Here is a 14,549-nt window from a genome sequence, read left to right as displayed (position 1 = left end):
GGACCATCTATTTTTAATTTTCTTCAAATACTCCAGAACAAACCTGCGGGAAACTATTTCCTTTTCCAGTTTCTTCGTCGATGCATGTAAAAGAAAGTCAAAGGGAAACTGATACTGAGAATTTTTTGTTAAATTGCAGAACTGCAGAAGCAAAAACTCACAGTAGTTTCATGGCAGAAGTGGGCGGAGCTTGTTTGGTTTATATATAGCAGCTATAGTTCAACACAAAATCGTACGTTTCTTGCTAAAAACCCCACTGTTTCCCCAGTCAGGCATTAAGTACTCTGATATTGAGGAAGATGGCATTTCCTTTTTTCCACCATTTCTAACACCACGTTATGATATGAGTAGCCACTCATTTTGGCACGTTTCCCTGTTCGCATAAAAAAACTTCCTGTGTAAAAATTAACATTTTTGATTTTTCTGTATTAGTTCCCTTCGATTTTCTTCTCCATGCATCCACAAAGAAATGGGAAATGTACTTGTTTTTGTTCTGGATTATTGCAGATTCTCTTTCTAACATAAAAATCGAATGACCAGAAGGTACACGGCCTGCACATGTATCGCGTTGTAGGCTGCGTTTATTCTAAAACTTGAGAGAATCCGGGCGGCTCGAGAAAAAAGCTCATAACAAACCGGGAAAAACTCAAGGAGGCGACTCGAGACACACAAACTCGAAACCAAGAAGACACGAAATCACATATGCAACATAAGGAACAAAATAGCATTAAAGCGTAAGAGCAAAGTGACATCAAAACGTTACAGATTTAATGTCTTAACGCTGAACGTGGCGTAATTGTGGCGCAAAATTGTTTTTGCTTGCAGGAGAATGTTGAATAACCAGAAGGAACGTGGAACTGTGCACATTGCGTTTATTCGTTTTTTGGATTCGCAACTGGAAATACTGGAAGCAGAAAAATGATCTATCGTTTCTGAGCCGCACACAGGTGGGGCTCCTGTTTAGTGTCACACTCTTGTTGCTTTTAAAAAGTGATCCAAATTCACTTCAGAGTGAAGAAAGATCGATAGGTAAAGCCACTGATGGATTATGGGATGATGGTTGACTGGATATTTTACATCCAGGTTGTTCAGGAGCACCACAAACCCAAAGAATGAAATACGATGACAAGTAACTACAGCATAAATGTGGCCTTTTTGAAATCCTTCACATTTACAGCATGTTGGCAGATGCCCTTATCCAGAGAGATTTATCTCATTCATACAACTGAGCAGCTTTGGGTTTAAGGGCCTTACTCAGGGGCCCAGGAGTGGCAGTTTGATGTGGCAGAGTTTTAAACTCGATTTTTTTGTTTGATTTGTTGATTTTTTTGTCCAATGCCTTAACCACTAAACTGCCACCTTCCTATTGATCAATTTGAGCAAAAAATCATATTTATAAATAAGTTGTATCATTTTATATTTCTTTTTCAAAACTGAATACAGACAATACAGTATCGCACCTTAGTCAAATTTGCCGCTATTGAATTTGTTGTAAATGTTCCACTGGTTCATTTTATTCTTAAGTAAAATTCTTTTTTCTTTTTTTTTTTTTAGAATTTAGTGTTTACTTCTTGAGAACTTTCTTAACTTCCTTCATAAGAAGGTCTTCAAAACTGGCATTCGCTTCAACCAAACCATGATACTCGACTTTCCATTTCTCCTTTTTTGGATGGCGAGGAAATGGTTACTAGTATCTGAGACCGTTCTTTCATAGAACTGTCATGCTGCAACGAGGGGCATCAGCACCCACAACACAACACAAAAAACAGCATGTCTTGATCAGTTCTTTATTTACAAAAAATTGAAAATGAGCACTTTCTGAAATTTTCCTGTGGCAGAAAGGAGGTTTTCTTCCGCTCTATAAGTGTTGAGTGTCTGCAGACCCGTGTGGGCAAAAGCACCACTGGAGCTGCTGTTTAGAAAACTGCTATATGGACAAAAGTATTGGGACACTTAACTTTTCAAGCTATATGTTTCTTCTTCAAACTCCCCCATACAACTGAGCAGCTATGGGGTTAAGTTCCTTGTTGAGAGGCTCAGGAGTGACAGCATGGTGTGGCTGGGATTTGAACTCATGACCTTCAGCGTCTAAGCCCTATGCCTTAACCACTAACATCACCTTCTTCCAAAGTTGGAATCTCTGGATGAAGTAGCATTTAATATTCCTTTCATTTGAACTACGAGACCCAAACCTGTTCCAGTATGATGATGCCCAAATCTAATAAAGATGTGTTTTACATTTGTTGGTGTAGATCTTGAGTGGCCTTCTATAGAGCTCTGACCTCAACCCTGTTGAACACTTTAGAGATGAACTGGAACACCGACTGCACCCCAGGCCTCCTCAATTCACCTACATCAGTACCTGAGTTTAGTGACATCCTTGTAGCTGAATGAGCACAAATCTTCACAAATCTAGTGGAACATCTACTCAAGAGTATGGAGGCCATTCTATCAGCCAAATGGGGAAATGTTCATAGAATCCATGTTTGCTTTTTGATCAGCGCTTCCCAAACTTCGGTCCATCTAGTGTATTTCCTGTTGCACTTATTTCAGAGCGGCTCGTTCCGTCATGTAGCGAATGTCCTTTATGTAATCTCAGCGTTGCCTAAAAAAAAAAAAAAAAACACCTTCTATGGTTTACTGGGATTTTTTTTTTTCCTTCTCAAGTTACCACGAGAAACCTTTCAAAGACCTTACAAAGCCAGCGCTTATTTATCTCGTGCCTTTTTAAAAAAATATTTTTTCTCTCGAAGCGCCTCATGGTTCGCTCGGCATTCGGAGCCTCGATCGGTTTGCCCATTGAAAGAGGGTTTTAGAAAAACATAAATCGTTAGCCTGACTAAATCCTGATTGACAGCTTGATCACACTTCTCATGTCTACATGCGTCTTGATTTCTTGTTTCAGACGTCACATAAAATCCTATTCGGGGAAAAATAAAGAGCTGTGGGAGCGTGCTTATGATTCCGGGAGCAGGAGGTACCTGGAGTGGAAAGCACACTCGGTTATGTCTTATTTAGTTAAACGTCACGCTGGACCGGCTGGAATTGATCACTCGCCCATCTGCTTTGTGATTCCAAGAAACATTCGTCCAAGAGCAATGCGATTGAAATGACGGCGCAGAATACACGGCTGAAAGATCGTCTAACAACCCTTTAAAACGTTAAAGGTTACTTTGTTTTACTAGTGCATACAAAAAAAAAATTAATTCACACACGTTTCTGGAAATGTTGATTAGTTTCCTATATTAGCACACGTGCTTAATTCCTTAACGATTAACAGTGACAGTATCATTTAATCGTTTCCTATGTATAATTCCTAATAGAAATATTATTTCTTCTCTCTCTCTCTCTCTCTCTCTCTCTCTCTCTCTCTCTCTCTCTCTCTCTCTCTCTCTCCCCTCATCACCTATCCCATTGTGTATATGTTCATTTCTCACACACACAGACTGATGATGCTGCCACGCATTTTGAGATAAAGACAGCTGTAGACTTCTGCATTCAAAACTTAGTTACGCTCACAAAATCGAGACGTACGACGAGATCTTCCTCCTTTCAGCAGCGTATGTTGATAATTAGATCGGACACACAGCTGCAGTACCTTTAGACTTTAGCTGTTCCCTCGGTTTGTCAACATATCGCTCCAAATCATTTCTAACGCTGAGCGAAGAAAACGAATTAAGAAGAAAGCAGGAAAATGTGTGTGACTTGAAGCTGCTGTATATAGAAAATCAAAGCCTTTCATACTTCAGAGGAGCACAGGATGAGTTAGGAACAAAGTCTTTGAATAATAATAATAATAATAATAATAATAATAATAATAATAATAATAATGAAAGAGAGAAAAAGAAAGAACAAGGCTTTTACTTATTGCATGTACAGTATGGCACAGTGATGGTAGAAAGCTTGGGACTGAGCTCAGGGTCAGCCGATACAGCACCCCTGGAGCAGATAGGGTTAAGGGCCTTGCTCAAAGGCCCAAGGGTGGAAGCTTGGAGATGCTGGGGTTTGAACGTTCAGCAGTAATGACATGTTCACTTAGGATGTACTCATTTTTGTTGCCAGTTATTTTGACAATAATGTGTGATTGTTGAGTTTTTAGTGGACGGTTAATATGCACTGCTGCACAATGACTGAAATATATCCAAGTTTTATTTACAGTGAGGAAAATAAGTATTTGAACACCCTACTATTTTGCAAGTTCTCCCACTTAGAAATCATGGAGGGGTCTGAAATTGTCATCGTAGGTGCATGTCTAAAAAAAAAATAATCCAGAAATCACAATATATGATTTTTAAACTATTTATTTGTATGATACAGCTGCAAATAAGTATTTGAACACCTGTCAATCAGCTAGAATTCTGACCCTCAAAGACCTGTTAGTCTGCCTTTAAAATTTGCACCTCCACTACATTTATTATCCTAAATTAGATGCACGTGTTTGAGGTCGTTAGCTGCATAAAGACACCTGTCCACCCCATACAATCAGTACGAATCCAACTACTAACATGGCCAAGACCAAAGAGCTGTCCAAAGACACTAGAGACAAAATTGTACACCTCCACAAGACTGGAAAGGGCTACGGGGAAATTGTCAAGCAGCTTGGTGAAAAAAGGTCCACTGTTGGAGCAATCATTTGAAAATGGAAGAAGCTAAACATGACTGTTAATCTCTCACAGACTGGGGCTCCATGCAAGATCTCACCTCGTGGGGTCTCAATGATCCTAAGAAAGGTGAGAAATCAGCCCAGAACTACACAGGAGGAGCTGGTCAATGACCTGAAAAGAGCTGGGACCACCATTTCCAAGGTTACTGTTGGTAATACACTAAGACGTCATGGTTTGAAATCATGCATGGCACGGAAGGTTCCCCTGCTTAAAGCAGCACATGTCCAGGCACGTCTTAAGTTTGCCAATGACCATTTGGATGATCCAGAGGAGTCATGGGAGAAAGTCATGTGGTCAGATGAGACCAAAATAGAACTTTTGGGTCATAATTCCACTAAACGTGTTTGGAGGAAGAAGAATGATGAGCACTATCCCAAGAACACCATCCCTACTGTGAAGCATGGGGGTGGTAGCATCATGCTTTGGGGGTGTTTTTCTGCACATGGGACAGGGCGACTGCACTGTATTAAGGAGAGGATGACCGGGGCCATGTATTGCGAGATTTTGGGGAACCTCCTTCCCTCAGTTAGAGCATTGAAGATGGGTCGAGGCTGGGTCTTCCAACATGACAATGACCCGAAGCACACAGCCAGGATAACCAAGGAGTGGCTCTGTAAGAAGCATATCAAGGTTCTGGCGTGGCCTAGCCAGTCTCCAGACCTAAACCCAATAGAGAATCTTTGGAGGGAGCTCAAAGTCCGTGTTTCTCAGCGACAGGCCAGAAACCTGACTGATCTAGAGAAGATCTGTGTGGAGGAGTGGGCCAAAATCCCTCCTGCAGTGTGTGCAAACCTGGTGAAAAACTACAGGAAACGTTTGACCTCTGTAATTGCAAACAAAGGATACTGTACCAAATATTAACATTGACTTTCTCAGGTGTTCAAATACTTATTTGCAGCTGTATCATACAAATAAATAGTTAAAAAATCATACATTGTGATTTCTGGATTTTTTTTTTTAGATTATGTCTCTCACAGTGGACATGCACCTACGATGACAATTTCAGACCCCTCCATGATTTCTAAGTGGGAGAACTTGCAAAATAGCATGGTGCTCAAATACTTATTTTCCTCACTGTATATAATATTGTCCCTTGAGAACATATAATGGAATTATTGCTGTATATGTGTATATTTATTGATTATGTTTATATGTGTAAAGAATTGAATGATAACAGAAAATAAAAAATCACAATTAATAATAAATGAAACAATTTCTAAAAAAAAAAAATAGAAAAGAAGCGCTTTAGGAACAAAGTTCTGGAATATTTATTATTATTATTATTATTATTAACACAATTGTTACATTTAAATAACATAATTTTATTGATTGTCAGGTTCACTTCTGATCTGCATTGTACAGCTACGGGGTGAGCGGAGAGGAACACTCACAGCAGACATTAAACGTATGTAGGATAACCGAGAAGAGCGACTAAAGGCCGAGAACATTATCAGGACCTACACGGTAAGGCACACATGCCCCTCCATCTGCTCACTCTTTAACCCATGTGTTCATCTCTGCTTCTTTCATGACCACATGAGTCAGGGTTTTTATATAGAATCCAATATCACAAAGTCCACGACTTGGAGATGAGCTTCTCCATTCTAGAGGTTTGAAGAGTAACAAGGTTTCTGTAGTTGTTTGTTAAGTAAAAAAAAAAAAACAAGAAACAAGAAAAAAAGCTCTGTGTCCTTCATGAGATTTATTCGGCGCAAATAGCGTTTGCGGGTGAACGGAGTTTGGCGTCGTATCTCTCTGCCCTCACCGGGTGTTGGAGTGTGTACTTTGGAGAAGTGCATGTTTCTGTGCTCTGGCAACCTCGCCAGATGGTGCTGGGAGTGTGAGGGCACCCACTCCCAGAGGAGAGGTGTGTGTGTGTGTGTGTGTGTGTGTGTGTGTGTGTGTGTGTGTGTGTGTGTGTGTGTGTGTGTGTGTGTGTGTGTGTGTGAAATCGTAGAGGAGGGGTTTTAGAAAGGCATGTGGGCTCAACTAGGTCAGAGTACAGCATGTTGTCAAATCCAACACGGATGGGGCGTGTGTGTGTGTGTGTGTGTGTGTGTGTGTACATGTATTTATATTATTGTTCCGGGTTTTATATATTTCCAGGAATATCTTACAGAGTTGGCCTTGTGAGGACATCTATCAGATCCTTCTATCACTCTATCCCAAACAGTTACCACAAAGTTAGAGGCACACAACTTTATGAGACGTTTTTGGATGTGGTGGCATAAAAGTTCCTCTTTATTTGAACTAGGAAACCCAAACCTGATCCTGCATGACAATCTCCCCTGTGCACAAAGCCAACTCCATGAACATAGGCTTTACATGGGGTGAAGTGGAAGATCCTGATTGGTCCCAAATAGAGCTCTGATTGGATATTCAATGCCACCCAGATGAGGATGGGTTCCCTTTTTGAGTCTGGTTCCTCTCAAGGTTTCTTCCTCATGCCATCTCAGGGAGTTTTTCCTTGTCATAGTTGATACTCTCTGTCAGGCTGATGACGCGGAAGCAGATATAGTCCAATCATTGTCTTTAATCAAACCGTACAAAACAAAACACTCAAGCCGAGGAGAATAACAATCAAAGATATCCGCTCGAGACGAGTAATCCACCATGATCGGAAATGTCCAAAGCAAAATCAAACTGTAAGTAAAGTCACCGGCAATGAGTAATCCAAAACGGAAACGGAGTTCGGAGAAAGAACCAGCGGTGAATGCCGGCATTCGAGCAGCCATGGGATTCACCAGCATGACAATATAAGGACCGACAGCCTGTGACTCAAGAACGTGAGTTTAAGTAGTCTGATCTTTAATGAGCTACAGCTGTCGGTAATCAAGGAAAGCAGCGTGACTGCTATCGAGGGGGGCGTGGCATGGTGAATCCCTGACAGCTACCGAGGGGGAGTGGCAGTTAATGCATCAAGCAGATATCTCCCTACTTTTTGTGATCTGCGTCAAGGCAGCGGTAATACTGTGGCTTCGACAGGAGCCGGAAGCCACTTTGCACAAAGCCAGCTCCATTTAAATATGGTGTACATGGTTTGGAGAGGAAGATATTGAGTGGCCTGCTTTAGAGCCTTGACCTCAACCCTACTGAACACTTGAAACACACCCCAGGCCTCTTCACCTCACCTACATCAGTACCTGAACACCTCTGTAGCTGTATCACAAACACTCTGAAATCTAGTGGAACATCTTCCCAGAAAAGTGGAAGTTACTATAACAGCAAAGGGGCACTAAATGTGGAATGGGATGTTTTAAAAGCACACATGAATTTTATAGTCCGGTGTCCACAAACATTTGCAGATGCTGGGTATTTTAAGTAGGTGATCTAGCAGGTGAAGGAACACCAATGACGACGAGCATGGTGATTCGGTTATTTACTCATATTAGAGGTGTATCAAATGTGTTCCTCGACTGCAATTTCAAGTCTATTATCATCCATTACCCAAATTTATGGTTAGTACAGACTCAATTTTTCAGGCAAAATACATTTTTGTACCTGCATTATTTATTTATTTTTGCTAATGTTTCCACAATTTAACTTGTGTATGCTGTGTGTGTATACAAATGGGCTTGTGTATGCAGGCAGGTGTGTACATGAACAATAGCTGTCTGGGAATAGTGGTCACTCCATAGAGGAGCGCCTCACACATCCGTGTTTGTGTGTAGAAGGGGTATTTAAGATTGGGAGTCTTGGAATAGGCATGCAAATGAAGGAAGTTGGAAATACATGCAATGAAAACGAATGCATAAACTTATGAAGTGTGTTATGAAACTTATTTCACTTCCAGTACATTTGGTACAAACCTGTCTGATCTTTTTTGATTGATTTTTCATGTACACATCCTGAGTAAACTCATAAAACATATTTTTATTGATTTTATTTTATTTTTGTCTTTTCTCTTAGTATATTTAATATCATTTATATAATTAGCTGATGCATTTATTGGGCAAAAATAGTGGGACAGCTGACTTTCCCCAGCCATATATAGGTCCTCCTTACCGCAAATTCGAAAGCACACAGGTGTATAGAAGGTCTTTGGAGGTGGTAGCATTAGATTTTCCTCTTCACTTTAATTAGGAGACCCAAACCTGTTCTAGCATGAAAATCTCTATGTGCACAAAGCAAACGGCATAAAAATATGCTATTCAATTGAAAGATCTTGAGTGTCCTGCTTTAAAGCTCTGACCTCAACCTTACTGAACACCTTGGGGATGATTTGGAACGCTGACTGCACCCCAGGCCTACATCAGTACCTGACTTTACTAACACCCGTGGATGAATGAGTCTAGTGGAACATCTTTTTAGAAGTGTGGAGGTTTTTATAACAGCAGAATTGAGTTAATGTGGAATGGGATGTTAAAATCTTATGTTTATGTGTCCCCAAACTTTTGTAGATATAATGTGGGACTTGTGGGACATGTAGTTCTTGTACATAATCTGGAATCTGGAATCTGATAAACCACTTGATTTTTCAGGATTGTTTAGTAATTCTAGGCCCAAATTGAATCTGAACTGAGGAAAAAATAAAGAAACACGGGAGCTAATGAACATTTTAAAACCATTTGTTTACTACTCTGACCGTCGGACGAGGAATGAAAAGTTTTTGAAATTCTAACACTCTGATGCTCAGTATTGGACAGACCCAGGCACATATTGCCGGTTCAGATCTTGGCTGCGTAGTTTTGATCTGGTCCAGTACACATCCATCACCAAACTCTCAAAGTGACAAACTTTTAATGCTCCAATAAACCAAAACCTGCAGGTCACATTTGCTGATTCAGCAGTCTCTCGAGTGCAATGTTGTAGAAAATATTCTTTCTTTTTTTTTCTTATTCTTTTTATTTTATTTTGTTTTTTGTTTATATCAACCAACAATATAATAAAGGAGATAAACAAACAATTTATTTTGTTTTTTGTTTTATTTATTATTCCTTTTTATTAACCTGTTTTTCGAAATGAATACCAGCTATTAATAAAAACAAAAGAATACCAGCCATTCAAAATAGATAAATAAAAAAATAAATGAGGCGTGTATGAGGGTGTTCTTTTTTTTTTTTTTTTTTTTTTTTTAAATTTCAAGCATCTTTCAGGATCTGGGCAGCTTCCCCGGGAGTGAAATTGCATTCTGTTCATGTCTTTGAGTGCAATCGTATTATCTAAAAAAAGAAACACAGGGAGGGAGGGAGGGAGGGGGGGGGGGAGAGAGAAAATCAGAAGCATTGAAACTCACATAAAGCAGATTAGGAGAACAAGTCCTAGGGGTTTTCTTTTCTCCACTGACCACTGAAAGCCCTTGGGTGTCTATTATTGGTCCTTAATTCAATCAATTAGCTTATCTTTTATCTCTCTTTTCTCTCTGTCTGTCCCTCCCTCTCTCTTTTTATATACCACAACAACGGTCATCTTTTTCTGCTCGCTTTAAAATGCATATACATAGTACTGATTTCTTACTAATCCAAATTGTAGACCAAATCACCAGCTTTGACTAATGGGGAGGAAGGGGGAAACACACACACACACACACACACACACACACATACAACACACACACAAGATGCTACTGGTTGAACAAAGTAATCCACTGATGGAGGGGGAAACTAAACACTGTGTAAGTGTAGGATGACTTGTACATGGAGAGCCTTTAACCCTGCATCTAAAAGGTGGACCAACATGGTGGTGTGTCCTGTTAAACTGGTGGAAACTGGACAGTTAGTGTAGAGTGAAGAGGTGGAAGTGTTGTGGTTTGGGGATGCTTTGCTGCAGCAGGACATGGTCAGCTCACCATCATAGACCCCATTATGAATTCTACATTGTATCAGAAGGTGCTTGATGTGCATGTGAGACCATTTGTCAAAAGATTTAAAGCAGAACTAGACCCAAAATATACTACGAAGTCAAAGCCCAGCTCTAAAATCCTACTGAGAGTTTGAGCCGTTCAAATATCACACAGCTGAAAGAATTCTGCATTTAGGAGTAGCTGGTAGAAGGCTACAAGAAATGTCTAATTGAGTTATTTCAGCCGAACACTCGCTATTAGGGCAAAGGCTGCTTTTTCCTCAGATGAAATACAAATTTTTGTTGATTTCCTTTGTTTAATAAGTGAAAATAATGTGACAGTTTTTGTTGTTTACATTTACATCACTTTTTTTTTTTTTTTACAATTATATCATTTACATTTACAGGTACAAATTAAAACAAGATTATAAAACATCTTGACATTTCTTATTTAAGAACTGAATATTTGATAGGGTGCCTTAATTCTTTAGTGTGTGTGTGTGTGTGTGTGTGTGTGTGTGTGTGTGTGTGTGTGTGTGTGTAAATGTTTTGTATATGTGTGCACGCATGTTTTTCTATATGTGTGTGTGTGTGTGTGTGTGTGTGTGTGTGTGTGTGTGTGTGTGTGTGTGTGTGTGTGTGTGTGTGTGTTTGTACAAAAACACACGTGTAAAAAAGTGTTTGCCCCCTTACTGATTTTAGAATTTTGTCACACTTTAATGTTTCAGATCATCACACTAATTTAAATATTAGTAAAAGATAACACAATTGAACACAACATGCCATTTTTAAATGGAGGGTTTTATTATTGAGGGAAAACAAGATCCAAAACTACATGGCCCCGTGTGAAAAAGTGTTAAAACTGGTTTATTACACCCGAGTTTCATTTCTCTAGCCACACCCAGGCCTGATTACTGCCACACCTGTTCACTATCAAGAAATCTCTTAAATAGGACCTGCCCGACAAAGTGAAGTAGACCAAAAGATCCTCAAAAGCTAGACATCATGCTGAGATCTGAAGAAATTCAGAAACAAATGAGAAAGTAAGTAATTCAGATCTATCAGTTTGGAAAAGGTTATAAAGCCGTTTCTAAAGCTTAGGGACTCCAGCAAAAAGATAAGAAACCAGCAAACACATTCACACCACTGTATGTGTACTGTATGTTGTGTGTGTGTGTGGGTGTGTGTGTTTGTTGTGTGTATATATACACATATGTTCTATGTGTACTGAATGTTGTGTGTGTATGTATATATGTGCACTGTACGTTGGGTGGGTGGGTGTGTGTGTGTAATATATGTGCACTGTACGTTGGGTGTGTGTGTATGTATATATGTGCACTGTATGTTGTGTGTGTGTATATATGTGCACTGTATGTTGTGTGTGTGTGTGTATATATGTGCACTGTACGGTGTGTGTGTGTGTGTGTGTGTGTGTATATATATGTGCACTGTACGTTGTGTGTGTGTGTGTATATATGTGCACTGTACGTTGTGTGTGTGTGTATATATGTGCACTGTACGTTGTGTGTGTGTGTGTGTGTGTGTGTGTGTGTGTATATATGTGCACTGTACGTTGTGTGTGTGTATGTATATATGTGCACTGTACGTTGTGTGTTGTGTATGTATGTGTTGTGTTTCACTCCATCCTTCTTTTGGTCATGTCATGCAACATGCAGGGTTGAAATACCTCTCAAAGGCAGCCTGTAAAAATGTTCACACACTGACCGATACACACACACACACACACACACACACACACACACACACACACACACACACACACACACACACACACACACACACACGCCTTTATGATCTGATGTCTCGGCTTTGGCGTATTTATAGACATGCTGACTTTAGACCAGGCGCTGTGTCCATGCCAAGCAGAGCTGAGGGCTTTCTTCACAAACAGACATTTATTCATACACACACACACACACACACACACACACACACACACACACACACACACACAACTGTTATGTAATATGTAATATCATTAATGTTTGTGATCATGTAATCCATTTTGACTCAATTAGCCTTTCTGGTTTGAAGAAGTCATGTTGCGTGCGCACACGCACACACACACACGCACACACACGCACACACACACACACACAAATGTTAATGCAACGAAGGTGAACATGTTAATGTGAATTTCCTCTCTTTGAAAAAACGATGTCTGAATCATAGGCAAATATTCTGGGCTCGAGCCAGTCGTCCTGTACGATGCACCTTTGTAGACCTTAGTTGTGTGGCTCCAAGCATTTGGCCTTTGGACTTCTAAATTCCTGTCTGGCACACCTCACTGCTCTGTGTGTGTGTGTGTGTGTGTGTTTGTGTGTGTGTGTGTGTGTGTGTGTGTCTGCGCGCACGCTAAAAAGAACAGTGGCTATATTAAGGCTGTTAATTTTACACTCAGCTGTTAGGTGAGTGTTATTTATAAATCTTGAATAGAAAAGAAATGAGTGAGCGCATACACACACACACACGCACACATGCACACACTCACATAATGTCCTTATTAAGCTGCAAAGTTATTTAATTATTAAATGCTCAAGGCAATGCTAAAAGATGACCTTGAAATATAATCAGGAGTCGTGTGTGTGTGTGTGTGTGTGTGTGTGTGTGTGTGTGTGTGTGTGTGTGTGTGTGTGTGTGTGTGTGTGTGTGTGTGTGTGTGTGTGTGTGTGTGTGTGTGTGTGCACCCACCCACATATATGTATAGACGTACGTCTATCATGCTGGACATTATTTCTCGAGTCGAAATGCACCTTGAGCCGAGTTCCTGGTTGCCATGACAATTGAGGTCAGAGTTACCCATGGCGTTTTTTTTGGTAAGAAGCGTGCTGGTTGCCACGGTTACCTCACACAGGAAGTTTGTAATTGGACCAATAATTAGCCTTATTTTCTTACTGTGGAGACAGATTGATGGCTTATGTCCGCTTCATTTACATTCGCCTTTCACGTCAGCGGCTTTCCGTTCACATCGGGCTTATTCCGTTGATTTTATTTTATTTTTTTTTATTTTTCTTGAAACTTCATAAGTGAAGCATCGGAGCAAAACTGCCATCCTCGAAATGTAGGTTTTTTTATTCGACGCCTAAGCAGTGCATGAGGTTCTTCTGACATTAACATTAGGTGACACTCAACTAACTAGAACATACAGATCTATTTACAGGACCACATAAGGTGCATGTGAGCAAACAGTGTGTCTGTGAAGAGAGAAAGATATATGAGAGAGAGATTGTATGTGTGCACCTGTGTGTGTGAGGGAGAGAGAGAATGTGTGTGTGTGTGTCTCTGTGTGTATGGATGTACGAGATTGTAGGTGTGCACTTGTGTGTGTGAGAGAGGGATTGTGCGTGCGCAGTTTTGTGTGTGTGTGTGTGTGTGTGTGTGTATATACTGTATGAGAAATTGTATATGCTCACTTGTATATTCTTTACTTGCTTGTGTGTTTGTGTGTGTTTTTAAATGAGCGAGCACGTGTGTGTGTGTGTGTGTGTGTGTGAAAGAGAGAAAAGAAAGAGAGATTGTGTGTGTGTAAGTCTGAGATGCTTGTGATTTATACATGTCTGTGCTGCTTCTCTACTACTAATAATGAAGCTGTTGGTTATATATGTGTAATGTAATTGACGTTATTCTCTGCAATTCATCCAAATTATCTTGCGCCTGGATCAGAATTGCCGTATTCCCAAAATGATCTGTTTAGCTCAGTAATGTCACGAGGAAACGTTTACAGTCGCTGTCTCATTTTATCTGCGATTGTGTCCGAATCTACGGCTGTTTATAAGAAAGCGCATTCGTTCGGTTAAAGTGCCCAGAATGGGATATTAACATTTCAGCCAATCAGAATCGAGTATTCGGACTGAGGTTGTTGTAATAAAGCGTAAATAATAAATATAGGTAGTTTAAAAAATCTATATTTTTAGATTTGATTCAAATATAAGAAAAACTCAATCCTGAGCGAAAAACTAAATCCTTAGCAGAGGAGCGTTAACGTGGGTTAGTCATGTGACCGTGTGAAGTGTAGTCTGTGGCAGCCATGTTTGAATGACACTGGGTGTTCTGGTGAATTAAGTTTGGCACGATTTTATTAGA

The 14,549-nt window shown here is 40.0% G+C and overlaps 1 protein-coding gene across 3 annotated transcripts in view; it reads left to right on the top strand.

Annotated features, from left to right (window-relative positions):
* stat5a (signal transducer and activator of transcription 5a) overlaps nt 1–14,549 on the top strand; it is a 101,758-nt gene that overhangs the window by 39,086 nt on the left and 48,123 nt on the right. For all 3 annotated transcript variants that reach the window (XM_083567344.1, XM_083567343.1, XM_083567342.1), the window contains exon 2: nt 6,001–6,128. The gene's annotated coding sequence lies outside the window, so the exon portion shown is untranslated. The remainder of the gene's footprint in view (nt 1–6,000; nt 6,129–14,549) is intronic.

The sequence above is a fragment of the Silurus aristotelis genome (assembly GCF_946808225.1).
Source record: "Silurus aristotelis genome assembly, chromosome: 17".
Lineage (NCBI taxonomy): Eukaryota > Metazoa > Chordata > Actinopteri > Siluriformes > Siluridae > Silurus > Silurus aristotelis.
This window is presented reverse-complemented; position numbering and strand designations above follow the sequence as displayed.